General features: G+C 43.9%; 1 long non-coding RNA gene across 9 annotated transcripts in view; it reads left to right on the top strand.

The window, feature by feature from the left end:
• Positions 1-12,210, top strand: part of LOC127678897 (uncharacterized) — a 42,104-nt gene extending 29,894 nt beyond the window's left edge. For 7 of the 9 annotated variants that reach the window (XR_007976643.1, XR_007976644.1, XR_007976646.1 and 4 more), the window contains 4 exons: positions 688-806; positions 6,901-6,971; positions 10,991-11,091; positions 12,026-12,210. This is a non-coding gene — a long non-coding RNA (uncharacterized LOC127678897). Of the gene's footprint in view, positions 1-687; positions 807-3,609; positions 3,689-6,900; positions 6,972-10,990; positions 11,092-12,025 lie in introns of all 9 variants that reach the window. The other 2 variants (XR_007976645.1, XR_007976639.1) reach the window with 2 other exon arrangements.

Raw genomic sequence — 12,210 nt, forward strand, 5'->3', positions numbered from 1 at the left:
TGGGATTACAGGCGTGCACCACCACCGCCTGGCGGGTCCTCTTTTTTTTTTTTTATTTATGTATATGAGTGTTTTGCCTACATGTATGCAGGAGTACCATGAACATGTAGTATTCTCTGAGGCAAGAAGAAATTATTGGATATTCTAAAACTTGGATATTGGTTATCACTGGCGTTACAGTGAGTTGCCATGTGGGTGCTGGGAACCTGTAGGCTTTAATTTTTTTTTCTCAACCTCCCTACTAGCCCGTCACCTACCAGAGGTAGTGGAGAAAAATGTTATTAGGATACAGGGAAGTGCACCTGTTTAGAAATTGTTCATTGGAGCAACTCCCATATGCATTGCCAAGAAATCAACAGTTCAGTTCACAGGTCAGCAGCAGCAGCAGTTTGATCCACTCCCAAGTACTTCACAAATAAACCAGCAGTCCAGTTCAGTTGTGTCGGGATAGCAGCAGTGGTGGCATGACCTAGCAGGAACAGCCAACCCTCAGCTGGATTGGCATAAGTCATTAGGAGAATTCGGACCACCAGGGCTAGAAGTTCTCAGCTGCGCCTCTCAATGAAGTGAAGATCAGCAAAGACTTAAGACCAAGCAGCATTGCACAGCTAGCTCTACAAGCAAGCCCCCCTCACAGTCCATTAAGTCCTATTTATACTCCCTCCAAACATTCTGTGTCCTCTACAGATCTTGTTTCACCACATGTCTTGCCTCAGTATGTGAGTCTGTGTCAGCTGACTTCATTCTGTCAGTCCACCTGAGTCTGAGGACGTGGAAGAAGCTGCCAGCACACCAGAAGGTTTTTGGTGAGTTTCTCTTTATGGAGTCAAGGACATAGGTAGCTCAACAGTGCATGTCAGGCAAACCAATACATGCGTCCTTTAATGTGCTTGCCTTAGCAAAACATCCTTTCAACCTGTGTCCACTTCAGCAAAATGATCTTTCATATATCTACTTTAGAAAAACATCCAACACAACTGACATTCCAAAGAACCCTTAAGTTTCTACTACAGGAACTGAACCTGGGTCCTCATACTTGCAAGAACAGCAAGTTTCTGGTGGTAGGGACAAACATCTTTAGTCTCAGCACTTGAGAGCTAGAGACAAGCAGATCTCTGAGTTCAAGGCCAGCCTGGTCTTCAGACCGAATTCCAGAATAGCCAGGACTACACAGAGAAACCTTGTTATCAAAAGCAAAAACAAAAGCAAACATAGGATATTGCTTTCATGGATGGCTGAGAGAATGGAGTAGTCGGCAAGATGGGGACTAGAGGCCTGTAGGAGGATACAAACGTGGTTGAAAGGAAGGCTGAATCCTGAGATCACCTGAGAACAGGATGGTGGATGGAGGGTTAGGGGGTCTGCACAAACATCTCAGGACAGGTCATGAATAACCACAGGGATCACTGAAACAGTCTCGGCTGCCACTGCCTCTTCCTCTCTCCCTTTCTGCCACCTTTTCTGCCTTTTTTCTTTATTTATTTAAAGATTTATTTATTATATGTAAGTACACTAGTACACTGTAGTTGTCTTCAGACACACCAGAAGAGGGCATTGGACCCAATTACAGATGGTTGTGAGCCACCATGTGGTTGCTGGGAATTGAACTCAGGACCTCTGGAAGAGCAGTCAGTGCTTTTAACTGCTGAGCCATATCTCCAGCCCATATTATTAATTTTTAAATTTTCGGTGTATATTTGTTAGTGTGCATGTATGTGGTGCTCAGAGTACAGCGTTGTGGACTCAATTCTCTCCTATTATGAGTCCTGGAAATTAAACTCAGGTTTTCAGTCTGGATGGCAAGTGCCTATATTTGCTGAGCCATCTCTCCAGCTCCTTAAGCAGCACATTTAGCTAGTTTATCTTTTAAAAATCATTACATTTTTATTTACCCTTTTTTGTGTTCATGGAGTAGAGGATGGTGTGGCATGCAGGTGCCATAGCGCCCTTGTGGAGGTCAGTGCACAACTTGCAGGCTTTCTCCTTCTATTATATGGACCCCGGAGATGAGATTCCAATAGTCAGGCTTAATAGCGCCTGTGCCTTGTTGTGCCATTGTGCCAGCCCCTCAGCTGGTTTGTCTTTAAGCATGCCTCCTGTGTGGAGGCCTGTCATAGTCTCGTAGCTCTCTTGAGGGAGTTGGAGGGAGGGAGCATTCCCAGACTATCTCCTTCTAGCCCAAACTCAGGAGCTGGCCTCCATAGCTGTAGCAGTTTAGGGCCGGATTGAATGTGAATCTGGAATTGCTCTCTGAATTTTAAGGAGGGACACAAGAGTAGTAACTATAGGTGGAAATCTATAGAAACACAGGAAGAAGAGAGAAAGAGGCCAGGCTTTGATAGCACACGCCTGGAGGGGCTGAGGCAGGAAGATCTAGCCTATATGGTGAAACCCTGTCTCAGTAGTGGAAGAGGGGCTGTCCTGTGGTGAACTTACTCTGGTCTACAGAGTGAGTTCCAAGACAGCCAGGGGTATACAGAGAAACCCTGCCTTGAAAAACAAAACAAAACAAAACAAAACAAAACAAATTGTTTTAAGAGGGGCTGTCCATCCATCCATATCCATCCTTTGGTAGTGGGTTTCCGGTGTATAGGAGGTTTGAGTGTATTGCCTGGAAGGTCTTTGAATTTATGGCAAGAACAGGCTCAGATGTGCCACAGAGCCTCTTGGAGGTGTACTGTGTTTCTGTGTATACCTTGGACTCTCCTGTAAGCTGAGAGGAGTCAAAGTAGAAACAGTACTTGTTGAGACAGGACACTCTGAAGGCTGGAGAATGTGACACAGATGGGATAGTCTAGGTAGTTATCTGTTCTGTGTGAAGCACATCTGTCCTCTAAGCATGAGTGGCTCTGGTGACTTGCGAGTTTTCAAGGATGCCCCATCTTTCCCTGTTCTGTACTCCAAGTGTGTCCTTTGATGTCCCCACTTCTTTTTTTCTGTTTAGATTCCATAGTCCACTCAGACTTACATTCTAGATTACTAACTCATGTCCAACTGGACTCTTTGGCTGTGCACAGTTCACTAATACTAAGGTTGCCAGCTAGCTTGCTCCATTAGCTGTCAGGACGATGATTTTGAAGCTTTTAATAAAATTTAACTTTTGCTGGGCATGGTATGGGACCTCTGAGTTTGAAGCCAGTCTGGTTTACAGAGTGAGTTCGAGGATAGTCAGGGTCACACAGAGAAACCCTGTCTCAAAAAAAGAAAACAAAACAAAATTAATTTTATTGTAAAGCAAAATAAAACAACTTAGAAATAAAAAAAAAAATCACATTCTGAAACTAACCAGACCCAAAGTCCATAGATGTCAATGAACTATTATACAATTAGAATAGGCATTCACTAGCAAATATATTTTCATGTGCTTATCAGTTTGAAGCTGTGGTAGTGAGAGTGGAGGCTGGATTCAAATGCAGAAGCCTGTGCTTCCCTCCGAGATGCTCTATTTCACAGGTGTGGAGTGGTGACCAGGAGTGTATAGGCTGACCATCCTTCAGATGATTCTGATACCAGGCATCATCTGAGGAACATGTATCTGAGATGCATGGACTTGGGAGTCTTTGTCAACTCCTTACCCAGGAAGGACCAGAAGTCTTCTTTGTTTTTTAGGGCAGGAGAGATGGCTCAGTGATTAAGAGCATGTACCCCTTCCAGAAAACTCAGGATCAGTTCCTAGCAGTCATGTCAGGTAATTCACAACCACCTGTAACTCTAGCTCCATGGGTACCTGATGCTTCTGGCTTCCACAGGCACCAGCACTCACATGCATGTACCGCACCCCAGAATAAATAAAATAGAAGATCCTAGGAACTTAGTGTGCGTCATGTGATAAGTCAGAAAAAGTTTAAGAAGAGGTGAAGGAGCCAAGTGAGCAAATAAGGGAATGAAGAGTGTGCCTGGGATGGGATTTAAGAAACATGTAAATAATATAGGAAGGGCGGATCCCTGATGTACAGACCACATAGTATAGGAAGGGGCGGATCCCTGATGTACAGACCACATAGTATAGGAAGGGCGGATCCCTGATGTACAGATCATATAGTATAGGAAGGGGTGGATCCTTGATGTACAGACCACATAGTATAGGAAGGGCAGATCCTGATGTACAGACCACATAGTATAGGAAGGGGTGGATCCTTGATGTACAGACCACATAGTATAGGAAGGGCGGATCCCTGATGTACAGACCACATAGTATAGGAAGGGCGGATCCCTGATGTACAGACCACATAGTATAGGAAGGGGCGGATCCCTGATGTACAGACCACATAGTATAGGAAGGGCGGATCCCTGATGTACAGACCACATAGTATAGGAAGGGCAGATCCCTGATGTACAGACCACATAGTATAGGAAGGAGTGGATCCCTGATGTACAGACCACATAATATAGGAAAGGCGGATCCCTGATGTACAGACCACATAGTATAGGAAGGGGCGGATCCCTGATGTACTGACCACATAGTATAGGAAGGGGCGGATCCCTGATGTACAGACCACATAGTATAGGAAGGGCGGATCCCTGATGTACAGACCACATAGTATAGGAAGGGGTGGATCCCTGATGTACAGACCACATAGTATAGGAAGGGGCGGATCCCTGATGTACAGACCACATAATATAGGAAGGGCGGATCCCTGATGTACAGATCATATAGTATAGGAAGGGGTGGATCCTTGATGTACAGACCACATAGTATAGGAAGGGGTGGATCCTTGATGTACAGACCACATAGTATAGGAAGGGGTTGATCCCTGATGTACAGACCACATAGTATAGGAAGGGGTGGATCCCTGATGTACAGACCACATAGTATAGGAAGGGCGGATCCCTGATGTACAGACCACATAGTATAGGAAGGGCGGATCCCTGATGTACAGACCACATAGTATAGGAAGGGGTGGATCCCTGATGTACAGACCACATAGTATAGGAAGGGGTGGATCCCTGATGTACAGACCACATAGTATAGGAAGGGCGGATCCCTGATGTACAGACCACATAGTATAGGAAGGGCGGATCCCTGATGTACAGACCACATAGTATAGGAAGGGCGGATCCCTGATGTACAGACCACATAGTATAGGAAGGGGTGGATCCCTGATGTACAGACCACATAGTATAGGAAGGGCGGATCCCTGATGTACAGACCACATAGTATAGGAAGGTGCTGGTCCCTGAGGCTTCCATGGATACCACTGCAGACCAGTGCTTTTACAGAGATTTACCAGGAACTTTGCACAAGAAAGCAGGTTTAAATGCAGACCTTGGTGGCTGCCCAGCATACTTGAGACTTGCCTCTAGGGTTTTTATGTTTTCAGTGCTCTAGTGAAGGACTTCCTCCTCCAGTCTGGCCGCCCTCAGTCCGCAGAGCCCTCTTTCATGTTACTTCAGTTTATCTTATGACCAACTGGATGCCATTTGCCTTCTTTAAGGGCTCTCTTTGCAGCGTGCACAGCCAAGTTAAGGGCCTCAGTTTAGAATCAGTAGTCTTCCTTAATTCCACTTGAATTATGGTCTATAAGGCCTCCAGTATCTGCCCATGTAGCACAGTACTCTGCTCCTTTTTTCTCTACTTCATAGCACAGCCTGGTCTCATGACCCTTCTTAGCCACCCTCATGTTAAGATTACAGACTCAAGCCACAATACCCAGCTTAGTTCCTCTTACAGAGGCTTTTCTCTCTGTATTATGATTTCACCTAGGAAGAGAAAGGTAGTGTTGTCCATTTCAGAGTTAGCAAGCTAGAGTGCTAGATGGAAGGAGAGTGCATGCCTCTGACCCCAGTACTTAGCACTGGGGCTGGGGAGAAGGCTTGGCAGTTAAGAGGACTGGACTGCTCTTGCAAAGGACCAGGATTCAATTTCTGTCACCTGCATGATGGCCTGCAACTGTCTGTAACTCCAGTCCCGGGGATCCAGTGCCTTCACATGATTGCATCATGTGACACATCACAATCAAAACATGTGTACACATAAAATAAATAACAAACTCAGCATGTCTTGGGTCACTCAGGGATCATCAAATAAGATCCGGTAGAAAGACTCTAAGAGCAGGGGTTGGGAAGGATCAGAACAAAAAGTATCTTTGTTGTTTTGTGTTTTTGAGATAGGGTCTCTTTCTATGTAGCCTTGGTTGTCCTGGAACTCTATGTAGACCAGATTGGTCTCAACCACAGAGATCATCCACCTGTTTCTGCCTTTCGAGTGCTAGGATTAAGAGTGTGCTTCGGCCGGGCGGTGGTGGCGCACGCCTGTAATCCCAGCACTCTGGGAGGCAGAGGCAGGCGGATTTCTGAGTTCGAGGCCAGCCTGGTCTACAAAGTGAGTTCCAGGACAGCCAGGGCTACACAGAGAAACCCTGTCTCGAAAAAACCAAATCCCAAAAAAAAAAAAAAAGAGTGTGCTTCACTGGCAGTAGTGGAAAGAATTCTTGAAGGAAGGTGGTGTCTCATAATTTTAACCTATAGTCATGAGATAATCTTTGATCAGTGTATACATGTTCAACAAAGATAACATAGGGGAGGAGAGAGACACTCTGCCAAAGAAGTATTAGTGCCTGTTTTTTCTCTGACTCACCTTGTGGCTTGTGTCCTTCTCAGTAGATGCTTTCTTCTGAGTATGTTGGAGGCCTGGTGTGTGCAAGTGTTGTCTGTTCCTACTGAAAGATCACAGAGGGAGCAGAAGGCATACAGACTGAGGCCCTGGTATGGTACTCTGGTACTATGTAGAGACTTTGTGTCACCGCTTAGGAGAGTCTGGTGTCTCTCTAGATTAAACCTGTACAAGTAGTAGTCAGCAGAGCAGCTGCACCATGATGAACCTTGCTCTCAAATCCAGTAAGTGGCATAGGGTAGACTATGGTAAAGTGACTTTTTTTTTTTTTTTTTTTGCGGTCTCAGCTCAGGCTGGCCTTGAGGATGACCCTGAGCTTCTGACCTTGCCTGCCATCTCTCAGGTGCTGGAATTACAGGTAGATGCTACCTTTCCTACTTTTATGTGATGCTGGTGATTGAATTCAAGGTTTCATGTTTGTTAGGCAAGTACTCCACCAACTGAGCTATACCCTTAATCTCATTTTATATTTAAAAAATTGTGTGTATGTATGTGTGTACACGTATGTGTGTGTGTGTGTGTGTACACCACAGCATGCGAGTGGAGGTCAGAGGACAATTTGTGCAGATTCTCTCTTTTTATCATTCGAGTAGTTCTGGTAATTGAGATTGAACTCAGGTTGACAGACTTTGTGGTCAGTGCCTTTGCCCACTGAGAATCTCAGTGACCTCCAGTAAAATTTTTTTCTTAATATAGTATCTCTCTCTGAAGCTTAGACTGCCCTTGAGCTCACCTAAGCTAGCCTCAAATTTATGTTAATCCTCCTGCCTCAGCCTCTCAAGTGCTGTAGTTTTAAACTCACATTTGGCTCCAAGCAGCTTTCTGGACAGCCATAGTGAGGGCATGCTGCATTTCTGGAGTCACTGTGGCAAGGTAGTGGGGAGCTGAGTCCGATTTACTAATGTAGCTGATGGCTCATGTGGAGGAGGGAAGGAAGGAGTGGTTAAGATAGGTCTGATATTTGTGTTCGCTGCCCGTAGATACGGGTTTGTGTGCTGGGGAGGAGCTCTGGTCCCCTGTGGCCATTTGCCTCCTTGTAATGTGTAGGTTTTGCTTTCTGCAGGCATCTGGAGCTCCAGAGGAGAAGAAATAAGGAGCTAAATGCCTAGGGCTCTCAGGTCTTCCACAGCCCATCCAGATTGCCTGAGGGTTGCCTTCACCTTTTCAGACCCCCCCAGCCTGGCTTCTGAAAGAGGAGGGAGCATAGGATCTGTGAAATAGAGCTGGGTGTGGTAGCGCACGCCTGTGAGTCCAGCACTCGGGAGGCAGAGGCAGGCGGATTTCGGAGTTCAAAGCCAGCCTGGTCTACAGAGTGAGTTCCAGGACAGCCAGGGCTACACAGAGAAACCCTGTCTTGAAAAACTAAAAAAAAAAAAAAAAGAGAGAGAGAGAGAAGAAACTGAAATAATTTGAAGGGTTTGCTGTTGCTATTCTTAAATCCCCTCTGCAACACACTGGAGGTGGAGGAAGTGGGTGAGAGGGCCATGAGCATGTACTCTGCTTAGACCTCTGCTCATGTTTCTGCCTTTCTATGGGCTATCTATCCCTTTCTTCCAGCTCTTGGTAGATTATGAGCACAGACTCTTTTGTGATTTTGCTTGTCTTCAGGCCAGGTTTTGCTGTTTCACCCAGCTGTCCTCAAACTTGAGATCCTCCTGCTTAGGTCACCGGATGGCTAGGATCACAAGCAAACATCTGATTTTATTTATTATTTTTTTTTATTAAATTTTTTTTTTCTTAGGCCATGGTGGCTCACATCTTTAATCTCAGCACTTGGGAAGCAAAGCTAGGTGGATCTCTGAGTTTGAGGACAGCCAGGTTTACACAGAGAAACCCTGTCTTGAAAAACCAAAAAAGAAAAAAAGATTTATACAATATATTTTGATTGCAATTCCCCTCCCCCAAACTCCTTCCACACATACAACAACAACAACAACAACAACAACAACAACAACAACAAGCTCAAACAAAGCAGTATGAGACAAAAAGTCTTAAAATGTTTTGAATTTTGTGTTTGCCATCTGGATGGACATAAGGCCTCCCCTGAAATATAGTTCATATACCCAGTGAAACTCTTGGAGAAAACTAACTTTTCTGGTGGATGTCAATTACAGATAATTCTTGGTTAGGTGTGGGATCATGTGCCCACTTCCCCCTCCCAGCACTGGGACCCTATCTGGTTTCATGGCTGGTTTTATTTAACTTGACTGTTAAAGATCCCTTTTGGGGGCTGGAGAGATGGCTCAGCCCTGAGCACTGGTTGCTCTTCCCAAAGATCTAGATTTATTTCCTAGCACCTATGAGGGATCTCAGAACTGGCCACTAATCCAGCTCGGGGAGATTGGATGTCTTCTTCTGCCCCCTGAATTCAGGCAGACGCAAGAGGATCTTTGTGAGTTCAAGGCCAGTCTGGGTTACATAGATCCTATATAATAAAAAATATATAATAAATGTGAATAAATGTAAGATAAAAGACACATTTTCATGTCATCAAGTACAGAATAGATTATAGGGAACAGATAAAGTATTTAGTGTATTGACATGGGCAAGAATCAAAGCCTTGGACCCCTGGGAAAGTGGTAAAGCCTTTCCCCATATAGGCTAGGCTCAGATTTCTTCCTCTGGTCCAAGTACTAGAGGGTTTACTAATAATTGACTAGTGTGGGCAAAACCTAGCAACTGTGCCTTCCTCTTCCTTGTTTACATCCTGAGACTGCTGTCCCACAGAATGCTCCTTCAGAGATTAGCTTCTTCCCTCCTGTGCTGTACAAATAAAGGCTTTTATATACCAGGGTGCAACTCCCATCAGAGAGTACATGGCTCTCCTGGCCCCAGATTATTTGTACATACATACATACATACATACATATCTTTCCTTTTTTATTCACTCAGTCTCCTGGTCAGTTCTAGGACTAAGCTGCTGAAATATTTCACTGAGTGGTTGTATCATAGTGATGCATCTTTTTTGTTTTGTTTTGTTTTTGTTTTGTTTTTTTTGGTTTTTTGGATTTGTCTTTTTCGAGACAGGGTTTCTCTGTGTAGCCCTGGCTGTCCTGGAACTCACTCTGTAGACCAGGCTGGCCTTGAACTCAGCAATCAGCCAGCCTCTGCCTCCCAGAGTGCTGGGATTAAAGGCGTGCGCCACCACCGCCCGACTCATAGTGATGCATCTTATGTTTAATTTTTTTGTTAAAGATTATTTATTTATTATATGTAAGAACACTGTAGCTGTCTTCAGATACCCCAGAAGAGGGCAGCAGATCTCATTACAGATGGTTGTGAGCCACCATGCTGTTGCTGGGATTTGAACTCAGGACCTTTGGAAGAACAGACATTGCTCTTAACCACTGAGCCATCTCTCCAGCCCCTCGTGTTTAATATTTTAAAGCTTCTATATCTCTTCCCCCTTTCCTTTTATCAGTAACATTTTATACTGTTTGATTCACTCGTTACTTATCTCATTTATTTATTACCGATAAAATCCAAGTTCCAGGGGACAGCTTTTCTTTTTAGTACTTTGGGAAGTCCTTTTTAGTAATTCTCAGCCCCTGTTTAGAACTGTTCTTGCATATAATTGATGCTTAAGCATTGGGTGGTTGAGTGCAGACTTCTGTTTGCAATATTTTGGGTGATTATGCACACAGTATTGTGGTACACACATCTCTGCACCCCTTCCACTGTCACCTTATGAGAGAGTCTGAGAAATAGAGCAGCAGAGCTAGAAGATATGCACATGTGCCTTACCAGTCCATGGAAACAGCTTCCCTCAGGATTGGCAATGGCTGTAACTCCAGCACTCAGGACATGGGGACAGAAAGAATAAGAATTGGACAGAAAGAATAAGAATTCTAGGTTAGCCTCTGCACATTGTAAGTTCAAGATCTCTCTAGACTATATGAGGTGGACTCTCAAAACAACAACAAAAAAAACCAACAGAACAAATAAAAACCCCAAACAAATAGAAGAAGGTAAAGTTCAAGTTGGGTTAGCCTGGACTGCACAGTATGTTTGAAGCCAACCTTTTTCCAACTAGTCATGTATGTATAGATGATGTGTAAGGCTCTAATGAGTGTGGGTAAGAAATTGGAGGGTAGTGGTGGAAAATGTGCTCAGTATACAGTATGTATACTTGTGTGAAAACATCCTATATCATACAGTTCCATGTATGATGAAGCACTCAAGGTGATTGATTTTGAAACCATGTTTCACTGTCTAGCCTTGCTGACCTGGAGTTCACTGGGTAGACCAGGCTGGCTTCCAACTCATAGAGACCCACCTGTTTCTGCCTCCCAAGTGCTGGACTAAAAGGTGTGTATTGGTGTGTTGGTGGTTTCTAAGAGCACTGAGTCTTGTGTTTCCATGTGCTCTCCCCAACAGGCGGAAACATGGTAGCACCGTGCTTCAGAAGGTGACTGTGAAGCTAGATTGCCTAACCTTGGATGCATCACATATCTTCCTCTGTCCCTCAGACCTTTGTGGTAAGGAAGGGTCATGATGGCACCTTTTTGAAGGGGTTTTTATGAAGGATTATCAGTTAAGCTAAGAAAAATGCTTAGTCTAGTAACTGACACAGTTACTCCAGTAGAACTGATTTGCTTTTTTATAGTACTGGTATCCACCCATGGCTTCACATGTGCTGGATAAATGATAATAAACGGGTTTGGGGCTGGAGAGATGACTCAGTGGTTAATAGCACTGACTGCTCTTCAGAAGGTCCTGAGTTCAAATCTCAGCAACCACATGGTGGCTCAGAACCATCTGTAATGAGATCTGGTGTCCTCTTCTGGAGTATCTGAAGACAGCTACAGTGTACTTATATGTAATAAATAAATAAATCTTAAAAAAAAACCCCAAAAACATGGGTTAGTTTTCATCTCTTTGTAAAAGGTAGAACCAGGGGTCTCCTGCTGTCTGAGTTTCTCTCAGACTATCTGTAGCTAGCTGAAGCTGGCCTTACTGATCTTTTTGTCTCCATCTCCCAAGTGCTGGGACTGTTGCCTGCCCCACCATTTCTGGCTTAAGGTTAATCGTCTTTTCATGTGCACATTGGGCAAGTGTGTAGCCACATCCCCAGCTTTCTGATTGATTCTCCTATTAACACTTATGAACTATAAACTATGCCATGTTTCTTTCAGCTTTGTTCATGCAGTTGTTTTCTGCCTGTAGATTTTATATTTTTTTGGCATTCAGATATTTTCCCTTAGATTTTTTTCTGCTTTGAGGCCAATGTTTAGGAATAAGTATGCTTTCCTATCCTGAGATTATAAAAAATTGTTTTTTGTTCTTTCAAGTACTGTAACTTATTTAACTTATTAAGTTGAACATTTAAATTTCAATAATTGTTTGGAATTTATTGTTAGGTTGAGAGAGTTTAATTTTAAGTCTTGATTTTTTTTTTTTTTTTAATTTAAGGGCTGCAGAAATGCTAAGAGTGCCTGCTTCTCTTCAAGAAGACCAGAGTTCGATTTCCAGCATCCATATTCAGGAGCTCTAGGGAATTCAACATTCTCTTCTTGACCTCCTCAAGCACCCCTGCACATATGGCTTATAAACACATAAACACACAGGAAGAAAAAGTAAAAGAAATCTTAAAAACA

This window comes from Apodemus sylvaticus, chromosome 2, assembly GCF_947179515.1.
Source record: "Apodemus sylvaticus chromosome 2, mApoSyl1.1, whole genome shotgun sequence".
In the NCBI taxonomy this organism is placed as follows: Eukaryota; Metazoa; Chordata; class Mammalia; order Rodentia; family Muridae; genus Apodemus; species Apodemus sylvaticus.